The following is a 14,050-nucleotide window of genomic DNA, read 5'->3' on the forward strand; positions in this document are numbered from 1 at the left end:
CACACGCTCCTCGCACTTTTCTATCTCTACCTTTTCCTGCTACTGCTTCTCCAGTCTCGCTGGCTCACTTGTCTGGAATACCACTCCCATCTTGAAGCATGTCCCAAAAACTCAGTGATCTCTCCTTTCCTTTAACTCCCCTGGTATTTAAGAGTTCATACTATTTATTTGGCATTTACTACTAGCTGTTAAAGTTACAACTTTTGAAATGGAAAATTTCTTCTAAAACCTCCCAGTAGTACTAAAGTACCTCCAGACAAATCATGAACATTGATAACCAAATGTAGCATGAGAAGTTAATTATAAGGCTAAAAGCGCTTGAAAGGAAGAGGGGACTGAATGGGCAGCTAAGGGCAGAGATACTAGTGAGAATAACAGAGTGAGCGCCTTCGTAACAGTACAGAGTTGATTCCAGTACCTTCTTCTGTATCCCATAATATATCATCCAGGAATAGTGAGACTCGGTAAAAACATGAAGAGAAACAAGATAGTCCTCATCGTTTGCAGGAACTACAACAACTTTTTGAAAAGTTTAAAAGGTAGTTGATGTTACTTATGTAAGACTCTGAGTTGGGAATAAAGTGTGTGTGGTCCGTGTGGGGTGGGAGAGGGTTGTAAGTCATTCTTCAATTGGATTGCTAACCTTGTTTTTAAAAAATGCTTTTAAATGAACACATTTCATTAAAAGGAAAAAAATAAAGAGGTTGTAACACACGAGAAGCACTGTGCTAACCTGAGTTTGGCTTCTTTGAGCTGTCTGAACAGAGTGATACATGGAAGAGTTACCCACTGAGTTATAGTCGCCCTGCTCACTTCATGGTTAGAAATCTCTACACGCCCCACACTTTAGTCGGGAGGCAGACTCAGGGGAAACATGGGAAGGGTCATCTGGGCTGAGAGAGAGTCTCCCACTCCACCTTTGCTTCTTTTGTGTTACAGACTTTAGGTCTCTCAATAAATTCTCACCCTTTCATTAGTGCCAAACCAATGACATGTCTTTTTTGGCCCTAAGTAATTATGTGTCAGTAGTTAGAAGGTAGCTTTGTGTAGTATCATTATCCTCATAAATACAAACACACACACACAAACACATAGGCCACTCATTTATATGACGCACGTTATTTCTCATTTTAACTTTGCTAAAATTGGGAGGGGTCTTCTAAATGATGACATATTAGAACTGATGGTATATTTCCTATAACTTGAATGTAAGACCTTGAAGGCAGAGAACATGACTGGGATTCAAACACTGACTGAAAGGAACATTAGTGACCTAATCCAATCCCCCTCCTTTCATAAGTGAAACGCACGTACCCACAAATGCACACATGCGGTCAAGGAAACACAAACCTAGAATCCAAAACTCCTGATTCCCAGTCATTGCTCTTCTGTTCTATAAGCCCATCAGCAAATGTACTGCTGAAATGACTCACTGCTGCATGTAAACAACAGGAAATCAAAGAAGTTTTTGAGATGAGGAAGACATGAAAGAAAAAATTCAATCTACTGTACGTGTGGCAAGATCAGAGACAAAGTCCATTTCGTTCATTAAGATATTCTGAATGCCCACACAGTGCCTTGCGATTGTTAGCATTTCATAAATTCATTTAGAAATGAACATTGTGAGCTGACAAATCTGGCTGTTGGCAGCAAAGAACCTGGTTCGCAGGTGGTAGCAGTAGCACAAAGCAGTGTGGCCCATGGACCATCTCATCCAAACCTCTCTCATGCCTGTTACAAATGAAGATATCTAACTATGTCCTTCACAAGCCAAATGAATTAGAATTTCTGGGCTTGGGACCCAGCAATTTGGACTTTGAACAAGAATTCCATGGTGGTTCTCAAGGCCATTAAAGTTTGAGAACTGTGTATGAGAAACTAATGGCCTGCACTGGAGACAATGGAAAGAAAGGATCAATCACAGAAAAAAATAAAATAAGAATAAATCTAAAGAACACAGGACATGACAGGGAGAAGAGACAAAACTTGGGCGATGGCAAAAAAAAAAAAAAGGGCAAAGTTGGTTATGAACTAATGGAAGAACCATTTACATATCAATGCACAAACATTACAGAACCAGGAACTCTGAGAAGCCCTGGGATGAAGGATGAATTCCATCAGGGTGCAATAGGCCAGGAGTACCATCTGAGACATCATTAAGATAATTAAATAATTAACACACATAAGATTAAAATTTCTCTTGGGAACAATGATGATGAACAACAAAACACCTAATGTAGTTTCTCAAATGACTCTTCAAATATCTAAAAAGATAGAGCTGAAATGAATATGGAGAAAAGTTGAAAGTATCTTGTTATATAGTCACCTAAAACTTACAGAAGAGTTAGAAGTAGCAAATTAATTCATGCTATTCAAATAAGGCAGACATGACAAGATGAGCTTTTAATATTATCTAGGTGGGGGAAAGACTGGGAAAAGAAAAATGCTGCTAAAAATGGAGGGGGGTATGGAATTAACAGAGACTAAACTAACTCAGAAACTGAACTAACTCTTTTTAACTTGTCTTTGAAAAGAACAATGAAGAAGACGTTATTTGTATAATTAGACAGAACGAAGACTTTGCAAAAATAGCGACAGAAAGCAGATGTGGAACACTTGACAAAACTGCACTCATCCCAATCTGTAGCCTGGATGATGGGAAGCTAAGTCTCTTAAGGAAATTCACTCGTACACTTCAGGAGTCATTTACAATCATTATGGGAATATCACAGAAAAATGGGGACACAGAAGATTTGAAGGGGAGAGAAAAAATGAGGTAACGAAATGTGCTATCAATCTTAAAATGATTGCAAAGAGAAATTATGAAAATGTTAGGGTAAAACCAGTGACATTTTCTCCCATCTAGATTGCAGCCAGAGACATTCTTCTTCGCTATCCAACCAAACAGCAAGTCATCATCAGATAGTTGGAAAGGTATAAAGACAATGAAATAGAAAGTGAATGCTACCACACTTTCCCATTGTTTCTGAGCAGAAAATTGTGCCACAAAGGTCATAGTCCATTTTGTGTGTGTGTGACAGGAAAAGGCAAAATACTCGAACACCTAGTGGATAATTAAATCATAAACCATAATCAGAATAAAAACCTAAAAAAACTCTAGCAACAGCAATATAGAAGATGTGAGAAACTGTAAAATAAAAGTCAAATAAAGTTCAAAATAAACTATAAATATGACCAAATATTTTCAGTACATTCTTTAAAAATAAATCCTCTAATATATGTCTTTGGAGAACATGTTAAGTTTAAAGGGAAAGCAAAAAGAAACAGAAATCCTAAAAAACTACCTTTACTATGATCGTAATAAAGTTGAATGAATCCTGGAAGTTCCTCACAATACACACACGTACCAACACAACCCCCATCCACAGGCAAGCAGCTAAATACGTTTTTATTCAATTACCCTCAATTTATAGATAGGGTTGACAGGCAAATTTACATGAAGGCATATGCTTTTTTCAGGAAGTCAACACCAAGCTAATGGGAAAAGATCTCAAAAAATTATAAACATAAGCAAAAAAGACTATTCCATTTCCTACAGGCTAAATTAATGGGGGGACTTCGTTTCTGGATATCTTTTTGTGTAAAGCATAGTGCATTCCACATAGTACACATTAAGAACTACACACTGATTAAACTGAAAGCCATTCAACTCACATATAGGAAAGGTATATGACATTTACAAAGGCTGGTTTTGTCACAAGTCCGTCAATGGCCCTTGATCAGATCCCTAAAACGGACCTCTGTGGCCTTAGTAAAGAGGATTATGCCAGTAGACTATCCTGTAAAACATAAATGCTACAATGGGGCAGGCGGTACACTGTGTTCTCTCAGGAAAAAGGAGATAAAGAAGAGAAAAAGGAAAGGAGTATTGGTCCTGAGTGTCGGGGAAGGGTGTTTCATCACTTATGAGTCTTCATGCCAGATGCAGAACAAAGGAGAAAGCAGACTCCCAGGTAATGTCATTTACATGAGTAATGATAGCTCTGGTCTAAAGAGGACACTTAGAGTCAAATTCAAGATCCTTTCATTCAGAGGCCAAAGCTCATGGTGGACAGATGGACATACCAGCTGAGACAGTGAAAAGGAAGTACAAGAAAGGCCCAGGCAATTCTAGGTGTGAACCACTTCCTATTCACTCAGATTGCCTGAATGTGAAGAAGAAAAAATCTTTAAAAAATGTAAGAGCACCAATCCCTTTAAACAACTGGTCAATTTCATCTCCTTAAACAAAACAAAGGATACACACACACACACACACACACACACACACACACAAAAGTGTTTAAGATAATTTAACCACACTTTACGACCCTTAGGCATAAAGCACAAGAACAAATTAAGAGACTGTTTCCATATCTTGTCTATTGTGAATAATGCTACAACCTAAGTGTCCATCAACGAATGAATGGATAAATTGATGTGGTACACACACACACACACATACACAAAGAATATTATTCAGTTATGAAAAAGAAGAACATATTGCTATTTACAAGAATACAGATGGACCTTGAGGGCATTATGCTAAGTGAAATGAGACAGATAGACAAGGAATAATTCTACATGGTACCACTTACATGTGGAATCAAAAAAAAAAACTAAGTCAAACTCGTAGAAACAGAGTCGGAAAGGAGCTGCCATGGGCTGGGGGTTGGAGGAAATAGAGATGTTGGTAAAAGGGTACAGACTTCCAGCTGTAAGATGAATAAGGTCTACGGACCTAATGTAAAACATGGTAACTATAGCTGGCATTACTAAAAAAAAAATTTTAAAGAACAAATTATGAGGACAAAAAAAAATCTAACCAAGGATTTGACTCAAAAGAAAGAAAAAAATCCAGCTGCTTCCATGTTAAAAGAAGCAAGTTTATTCATTCACTTGCTCATTCAACACAATCCAGACAGAACAAGGAGCAATGGCAAACACTTTGTACCTAATCCAGGTACTTCTGAAAATTAACAAATGACTCAATAATGGAACGTTTTTCCCAGAAAAGGATGTCCACTGAACAAGTGAAGATCAAGTGCCAGAAATACAGACTGATAGGATTAGGAGAGAATGCTACAATACCCATGTTTTAGGTGTCATTTGATTGCCATTGTTAGCATAATAATAACCTAATTTACTTAGCAATGTGGACCACTGAGAACTTGAATGAACAGGCAAGAGAGAGGAAAGGAGCATCTACATAGCTGAAATGTATTTATGCCACAAAATCCACAGTGAAGAACCCAACAGCTTGATACCAGAGGGTCCTTCTCTGTTTCCATCTTCTAACCACCTTGGTAAGGTGACCTTTGACACATCACGACACATCCGACAAAGGGTAAGTAGTGCTGCAGAGTTCGAATGAAGCACCAGATAACCAGCTTCAAAATAATGGCCCTTTGAGCATCAAGAAAGACTAAATGTGCCTGCATTTTGAGACAAAAAGGCGGGGAGCTCAGAGCATGTCATCCCAAAATATGCGCCTCTGGCATACTGACTGTTTTGAGTTAAAGGCACTTGAAAACTAGCAAATATAAGAACACTCTGGGCTTCTTTCTTTTTCTTAAAAGCAGATAAAATTCTTATATGAAAGAGGAACTCTCTATACCAGAAGAATAAGTAGCATTCTTATCATCAAGGACAAGAAACTGAGACCAGGTGAATTCTACAGCAATACTCGCAGACCTTGTTAAAATAATTCTTATCTTCCGTTAGCCTCCTCACAGTTTCATCCCCTTTCCACAACTGCCTTGTTCAACCTAACATAGAAAAGCAAGTAGGCGGTGCCATGTCTTTGAGTCTTCATTTCCATATGAGGGTTCCCGAGTCTTGGAAAACTTTAATTAAATAAATGTGTGTGCTTTTCTCCTATTACTCTGGCTCTGTCAGTTTAATATTCAGATCACGTCAAGGGCCCTAAGAAGGTGACGGAAAACATTTTCCCTCCCTATAGAACCAATTTGAGAAATGTATTACACAAAATTTTCCATTTAAAAATGTTAAAATACAACCTTTGGTGCTTAAGGGGGTGAGATTTTGTTTTCTGAAAAATTAAGCCACACTGAAAATCAGATTCCTAGACAGTGCTAAATAAATTGGGCATTACCAGTATTCTTTTTAAAGAAAATATACAATATGTAGGAGTTTACTTACAGTAAAGCAATCAGTCTCCATTAGAGCAAAGATAACCATTTTTTCAAAAACAGTAAGGATAAAGCTTTAATTATGAAAACCAAAGAGCATTATGGGTTTCTTAACATGACAGCAGGTCTGTGAGGTCTGTGAAAAGGTACCTCGTTTCAGTCCTGGCCCACAAGCCTTAAACTATGGTTAAACAAGCTCAAAGTATCTTTGAAGCAAACTCAATGGTGCACTGGGTTTCCCATTTTTGTTGCACTAAATCAAAAGTTAATAAACATTGCAGGCAGTTCCTCTGTGTTCTTTAATCCACACCCCACCAAACTCTAGGAAGTAAAAGCAGCCCCCACAATCACTTCACAGTCTAGAGAGTTTGCAAAATAACATGGTGGGGGAGCTTTGAAGTCTGTAGTAATAGAAAGAGAAATGTATCATGAATGCCAGAGGGGGGAGCTCAGAGCAAAGGGAAAGATGTGTCTACAATGGGCAAGAAAGGGAAATTCTGAAAACCTTCTGAGCTTTTACACAATATCCTTTTTTCTCTGTTTTTCAGTGTTCTCTTTTGAAGGATGGGTTCCAATGCCTTTTGAAATAAACAATCTTTTCCCCCATTTTTCCTAGGTAGAGGGAAAATAAATAAAAGTACTGATGAGGGTAACCCCTTTAAACAGGGGGCAGGTGTCTGGAATCTGCGCTTTGGGGAAGTCTCATGCACACAGCCTGCCCTCGGTAATCAGTTTTGTTTTCAAATGAACCTACACAGTAGGATTGGCACCTAATGATGCTGGAGGCACAGGGAAGAAATTAGCCCAAGACAATCATTATTTTCAAAAGGTGTTTGGCCTCCTCCAGATTCCTTGAAGTTTACTTCTAAAGACAAAATGGAACTTTCATAGGCTCTCTCCATAATTACAGAGACTATCTTTGTGTATTTGCTGCCCTTTTCACCACTGAGGAAATCTAAGGACTTTACCCCATAAGAGCCACTGGCCACTATCTTCATTTAGAAACAACTTCCAAGGACAGACAGGTTTGCAGAGTTAGCCAGAGCTAAGCGGCGCCCTCCTTCAGCCGTATCTGAATTGTTCGCATTCCTTTTAACTGAGCTTTCAATCTTGAACAGTTTTGTCAGTGATCAGACACAAAATTGGCATTAGAAATAGGTGCAATCAAACAATGAGTTTATGATTCTACAAAGGAAATTAAGGCTCCCAAATCGGTGCCCAAAGGTAATCTTTCAAAGAAACCACATCCCTTTGCATCTGTTAGCTGCTGTCGCAACAAGACCGAGTAACAAACCACTTCTTCAAAACTCAATAACACACAATAATAAGCATTTCTCTCCTGCTCTCACATATGCTGATTGTCTGGGATTCAGCAAAAACCAAGTCCTAATGCACAAGCACATGTGAAGCCTTCGCTAGTGGCATATCCGCTGACATTCCATTGGCCACGATAAGTCACATGTCCAAGCCCAATATCAACACGAGGAAGAGGGAATGATCGCTTGCCGAACAACAATCCAATCTACTGCATCCTCGGATGCAGGCTGCTAGAGCTTGTTCTGTTTACCCACACCTGGTATTCCGCTGCTAGCGGAACACAAGGGTTGCATCACCACACCATCTGGGTAAAAGAATATTTTTATGAGCTTGCCAGTGAGAGGGCCCTTAGAAAATAAAATTAAATAGGGGCAAAAAAACGTTACAACTGGGAATATATTATATTTCTGGATATAAATGGCCATGATCAGGGGCTTTACTAGCACCTCAGTAACCTGTTAGTTAATACATTTTCTACCTTATATCAGATTCAACAATCTTGTATATGTAGTATTAGCTCTGCATAGAAATAACCTGGTAGGGAGCAAAATTACAAGGGAAAGAGAAGGGAGAACAGCTTATGCAGAGGTTCCAAACTTGGATGATGTAAAAAATAGTGGTGACGCTGGCAGAAATTGAAACAGTGAAAAGCACTTGACAAACAAATGTATAGCAGCTAGTAACAAATCTTTATCATAAAGGACATTGTACGGTCATTTTTAAAGGCTATGATTACCCAAATACATTTAAGAGTTAACGTATTAACCACATACCCAGATAAATCCTACTGGAAACAAGATGTGGGATAGAGCTAGACTGCTGTGTGCATGCATGTGTGTGTGTGCACATGCATGCGTGTACACGCACATATACATATAATAAAACCTTATAAGGTGGTCTAAAGAACCCCAGTTTCCGATTTCACTAACAACTACTGAATGCCTACTATGTATCCCATACAGTGTCTCACCAAATACAAAAGCTACATTGCCAGGAATTATTATTATCCACATTTTACAAATGAGTAAAATGAGCCTTGGTGAAATTCTGTAGTTTAAACAAGATTACACAACCAGTTAGTCACAGAGCCAGAATTTGAACACAAATCAAAATAAAAGCCTGCTTGTTTTTCCTATCAGCCCAAGCTAATCCCTAAAAATGCCCTTATCTCTTACTTTAACAGAAAGGAGGATGCATTACTATTTTCCCACTTTTAACTTTCACTAGTACATGGATGGAGTGGACTAGAAACACAATTATTATGTTCACAGCCTATGATCCTCCCTAGCCTATGTCCCACAGATTATGACCTGAATCCACATAACTGTTAAACCTCTTTTTTTAATACCAGGTAAAAATCAGGTGGTGAAAAGTTACAAAAAGTGAAAAATCTCAATAACTTCAAGTAATATCTTACTATTCTGCTTCCTAGAATGAGTTTTAACTAAAGTAACTGAACCAACTGTGTCCCATAAAGCCATATAAAATGAGGGCTTTGTCAAAAAAGAAGTGAAATACATACCCTTTGCATTCAAAGGCTATAGATTTCTACCTACGGTCTATAGCTTTTGCACAGCAATTCTCAGCTTCATTATGGGTCCAGTCTACAAACCTATCCTTTACGGCACACAACTCCACTTAACATGCGAACGTGGCTCTAAAAACATTGCCTCAGATGCAAGGTAATCTATGCTTACTTACACTATGCTACATTTAATTTAAATATATATTACTCTGGAAGAGCAGAGTAGGGAGGAAAGACTGATCAAATGGATTCCATCCACAAGGGTGATTAGGAAAGAAAAAAAAATACTAGTAAATAGAGAGCAAACTTGCATTAACATGTCTCCCTTTCAGATAATTAGTTGTGAAATTTTTTAAGGCAAGTGACTCACAAGGGAGAGTACAAATTTATTGTCTTCCACAAGCTAATAATCTTGGCAGCTATGAAAGTTATCTATTTATTGATGGGCAACTGTAATTTATCTTCCCTAGGTAAAATGCAGTTACTTAAATGTTTTTCTCCTTTTATGAATGCTGGCCTCAGCAGTAAACATGCAAATGATTTCACAAGAACAAAAACACTCATTAAATGTCAATAAACCCCAAAGCAAAGCTATAAACCTGTCAGAAAATGCTGTACCAGGTCAGCAATGAACCACCAAGTTCAGGAAGCAGGGTGAATTCAAGATGATTGTGATGCTGAGAGCTTGGCAAGGATGGATCCATTAGAATTCCTCCAGCTCTAAACTTCTATGACCTACCGTATCAAAGCTTCGGGTAATAACTCATTCCAGGAGACGTGATGTCCAAAAGTGCAGAAAACAAAAGGTAAACTTGTATTTAATGATATATCAGTTACATTTTAAATAATATGCTCCATACGGTGGAAGATAAAATGGTGTGGCCAATTTGGAAAAACGTTTGGCAATTTGGAAAAAAAAATCCTTTTTGAGGATCTCCTCAAAAAGTTAGAGTTACCCGTATGACCCAAAAATTCCATTCCTAAGTATATTGAAATTGTAACTGTATCTTCAGGCAAAAACTTGTACATGAATATTCATAGGAACACTATACATAACAGCCAAAAAGTAGAAACAATCCAGATGTCCATCAACTAATGAGTGGATAAGAGATGGGTCATCGACTTTCCATTCAATGGAATATTAGGCAATAAAAAGGAATGAAGTACTGATACATGCTATGACATGGATGAACCTTGAAAACATTATGCTGAGATATTTTCTCAACACACAAAAGATCATGTAATATACTATTCTATTTATATGAAATGTCCAAAGTAGGTAAATCCATAGAGACAAAAAGGAGACTGGTGGTTGCCAAAGGTGGTGGAGAAAAAGCAAAGGGACTGACCACTAATCCTGAGTCGCTGCCAATGACCAGGTTCTTTACTGGGGTAATGAACACGTTCTAGAATTAGATAGTGGTGATGGATGCACGACGTTGTGAATGTACAAAAACAACCCACTGAATTGTACACCTTAAAATGATAAATTTTGTGGTATGTGAATTAAACCTCAATTTTTTTCATCTTTATAAAATTATCAAAAAACACCTCAAATATGTGACACAACCATTTAACTGTGCAAAACGTAGAAAATGTGATATTGAAATAGAAAGCAGATGATTTGCTATTGAAATGTTTAAAATATTCAGATTATGATTTTTTTTTTTTTAAAGTAGGACACACACAGCTCACAGTGGCCCACGCGGGGATCAAACCGGCAACCTTGGTGTTATTAGCACCAGGCTCTAACCAACTGAGCCAAGCAACCACCCCTCAGATTATGATTTCAAAATAAATTTGACACTTTACTCATTGTTTTAGGTCCAAGGCAAACATCCTTCAAGTTGATTAAAAGAGAATATGAAAAGGCATGTTTCTATCAAGTTTTTCTCTAATATTCTGAGGCTTCATTGTTCTAGTACCCTTGTACCTACTAAATCAATATATTCCCTATTTCTCCTTCATCATTGTTCTTCTAACCCATATTTAATTACCTCAATCCCTATTCTCAAGTCATATCTCTCTTGGTTAATAATTTTCCTGCTGCTTTGGTCTTTCCAATGCATCAGTATTTCTACCATCCCCTTTAATCAGCTTTTGACTCATATCAAATTAGGATTTTCAGATACACATTTGCATAATATTCACAAGGTATTTCTGATTAGTGAAAGAAAGGAAGACATAAAACACAAAAAATTAAGAAAATTCACTCTAAGAGATTTAACCAAAATTCACTTTAAGTACAACCCAGTTCAGAACCACATATACACAATAAACACCAATAAATGCTTGTGGAACAAACAGCAAGTAGAAGAACAAGAACACACAACACTGTGAAATGCAGCTGAAGGAACCCAGAAATTATATTACACAAGTCTGCAAGGCACCCTTACTAAATCAGTTTCCTGATTTACAAATTCTCCAACAGCCAATTTCTGAACAAGAAGTTTGTGCATACCTAGCCAAACCCATAGGAGCTGCAGGGATTTTGAGAAGAACCGTACAAGGACCTGCATAATAAGTTTAATAAAATGTGAGCACAGTGATTACCATTCGTTCTGAGATGGCTTCTTCCTGATTACTCTCAGGCATGTGCTCCCGTTTGTGGCACATGCTTCTGGCTGCTGGAATAACAACTGGCATTTAGATGTCAATGAAGAACAGACCAAATCAAGGATGGAGGAAATGTTAGCAATTCTCAGATGGAGAAGTCCAAGAGTGAAAGAACTCCTTAAAGCTTACTTTCGTTGGCTCTGACCAGAAACGTATCTGTGGTTGAGAAATTGATACTCTGCTACACAAGACTTCAGAAAGGATAGCTGCTCCTCACCTCCGACCAAGTGAATAAAATTGGAAAATTTTAAATCAGGACATTCTCTATGCTGAGGTTTAATAATCCGTAGACATACAAATCACTGTCAAGTGTGATCCAGCAATTCTGAGAGCTGCATTTTAAGCTTCCATTAGGCTGGAGCACTTTTACCGTGATCCCATCAGTCATAAGTTGAGAAGTTAAATACCCTATTTCTCAAACTCTTGAAAGCATCACAGGCTGAAAGCAAATAATTTGCAAACACAAAGTAGTTAGTTACGTCTCTCACCCTTTTCTGTAATAAGGAAATTGATTCTCTCCTCAAAATCTACAATTGACTTTTCTCCTTTTAATCAGGATTATTAAAAGGTGGTATCAATTTTCTACCTGGGGACCTCAACCTGAAAAAATGAACAGTGGAACAGTCGATCCCAGGGGGATGGGGGATATGCGTGTGTGTGTGTGTGTGTGTGTGTGTGTGTGTACGTGTACTGCCCTCACCCACACTCCAGAAACACAGTAAGAAAATATTCAGCTATCAGCCTTCCAAATTCTAATCTCTACCATGGCAATCAATGGAGAAGATTGGCAAAGAGAGTCCCCAAAGGCAAGATGTTAAAATTTACAGAGTTCAGTGGTTCCACAACCTTCCTATGCCACCCCCAAGTTCTCTTGCACCCCAACGCACATGTAACCACTAAATGGCAAAATGAGGTTGGAGAGTAACTGATACAAACTAATCCCATATACAAAATGCTGTTCTCCTTTGTGATTCGATGTTAAAATTCCCACTGTACCAAAATTTAAAGCAAAAGTCCATTTCCACTCGACTTCCTGTTTTGGGAACTACAGATAATTAATCACAGTGTTTAGCATGCCACGAGGTAACAGCTTTAAAAGTATGTCAAAAATGTCAGGGTCATTGATGAAAACGCACAGAAGTGAGCAAAATGCCAGAGACTTTGCACATAGAGCAAACGAACAAAAAACGTAACCAGGTGGAGGTGTGTGTCACCCGGTCCAGAGAAGCATTCAGGAGAGAAGCCCAGTGTGGAAAGCTGGATAGAAAAACAGTTACTCCTTATCCCAACCAAAATGCTTCCTAGCTTATGAGGCATGTGATAAACAATCCACGTTAATGACCCACAAGAATTGATTACCCTGAAAGAATGAAAGCACTCATCTAATCGCCTCTGAGGTACCTCAAGGCGCACACACACACACACACACACACACACACACACACACGCACGCACAGGAGCCTGGAGAGTCCCAGCAGGAAGCGGAGGTTTCTTCAGAGTGTGTGGCGCCATCTTTTCCAGACGAGCCCAGTCCCTCATTAGCGGAAAGGGCAGAGCCGCACACCCTGGACCACACTTCAATATAAACTGCTCAGTTCCCTGTGTTGTCTTAAGAGAGGAACCGTCTGAAGTTCACCAAGAAGCTGACATCAAAAGATGTTCATGACAAGGAGCGCTAATATTCCATAAGAAGAACCTCTGTGTCACACAGTGATGCCTATGATGGCGGCCACTTGTTTAAGGCAGAAAAAGCCCGCACACAATTATCAGTTCTTTCTTCACCACGTACACACAAATACCGCCTTTAGAATTACCCTTGGCAAGGCAATGACAGCAAAACAAAGTACCAGTTTTTACAATTTCCATAAAGTATTCCTAAAAGAAAGGCACAAGGAACTATTTTTCCTTTTCCACAGGAAAATTAGCAGAAAATTGAGCCATGTAAATAAACTTACCATAAACATCCAAACAGACACTATTATTATCCCACACTTCACGAACAACAGTTATTTGCATGTAATTAATTTGCTTATTTCTGTTGCCTCAACAAAATATGTTTATCAGTTTGGTTTCTAAACAATAAGTGTTTAATTCTTCCTTTTATAAGAAAATATTTATCTTGCTCTTTCCTTCACAGATCCAAAGCCATCTGCAGGCATAACATAGAGAGCTGCTTCCGTGGCAATTACAGCCATGCCCACCCCCCACCCCAAATAGGGCATGACATCACTAACTTTCAAGTGAACACAGAATTAGCAGGGTTGGGTTCAGTAGCGCCTCTAGTATCCTGGCAGGCAGGCATGCTGACCAGTGATCCACTTCGTGCCAAAAACAATGTTATCAGAGACAGAGAAAACATTTCAGGAAGGGAGGTGGGGGGTGTCGATCACAACTAAACCCAACTTCTAATCCTGTTCTCCCTTGAAAGGGCAGCTCCTTA

The 14,050-nt window shown here is 38.6% G+C and overlaps 1 protein-coding gene across 2 annotated transcripts in view; it reads right to left on the minus strand.

The window, feature by feature from the left end:
* Nucleotides 1–14,050, minus strand: part of EXOC4 (exocyst complex component 4) — a 634,133-nt gene that overhangs the window by 488,940 nt on the left and 131,143 nt on the right. The gene's annotated exons all lie outside the window — the stretch shown is intronic.

The sequence above is a fragment of the Rhinolophus ferrumequinum genome, chromosome 26, assembly GCF_004115265.2.
Source record: "Rhinolophus ferrumequinum isolate MPI-CBG mRhiFer1 chromosome 26, mRhiFer1_v1.p, whole genome shotgun sequence".
NCBI classification, from domain to species: domain Eukaryota; kingdom Metazoa; phylum Chordata; class Mammalia; order Chiroptera; family Rhinolophidae; genus Rhinolophus; species Rhinolophus ferrumequinum.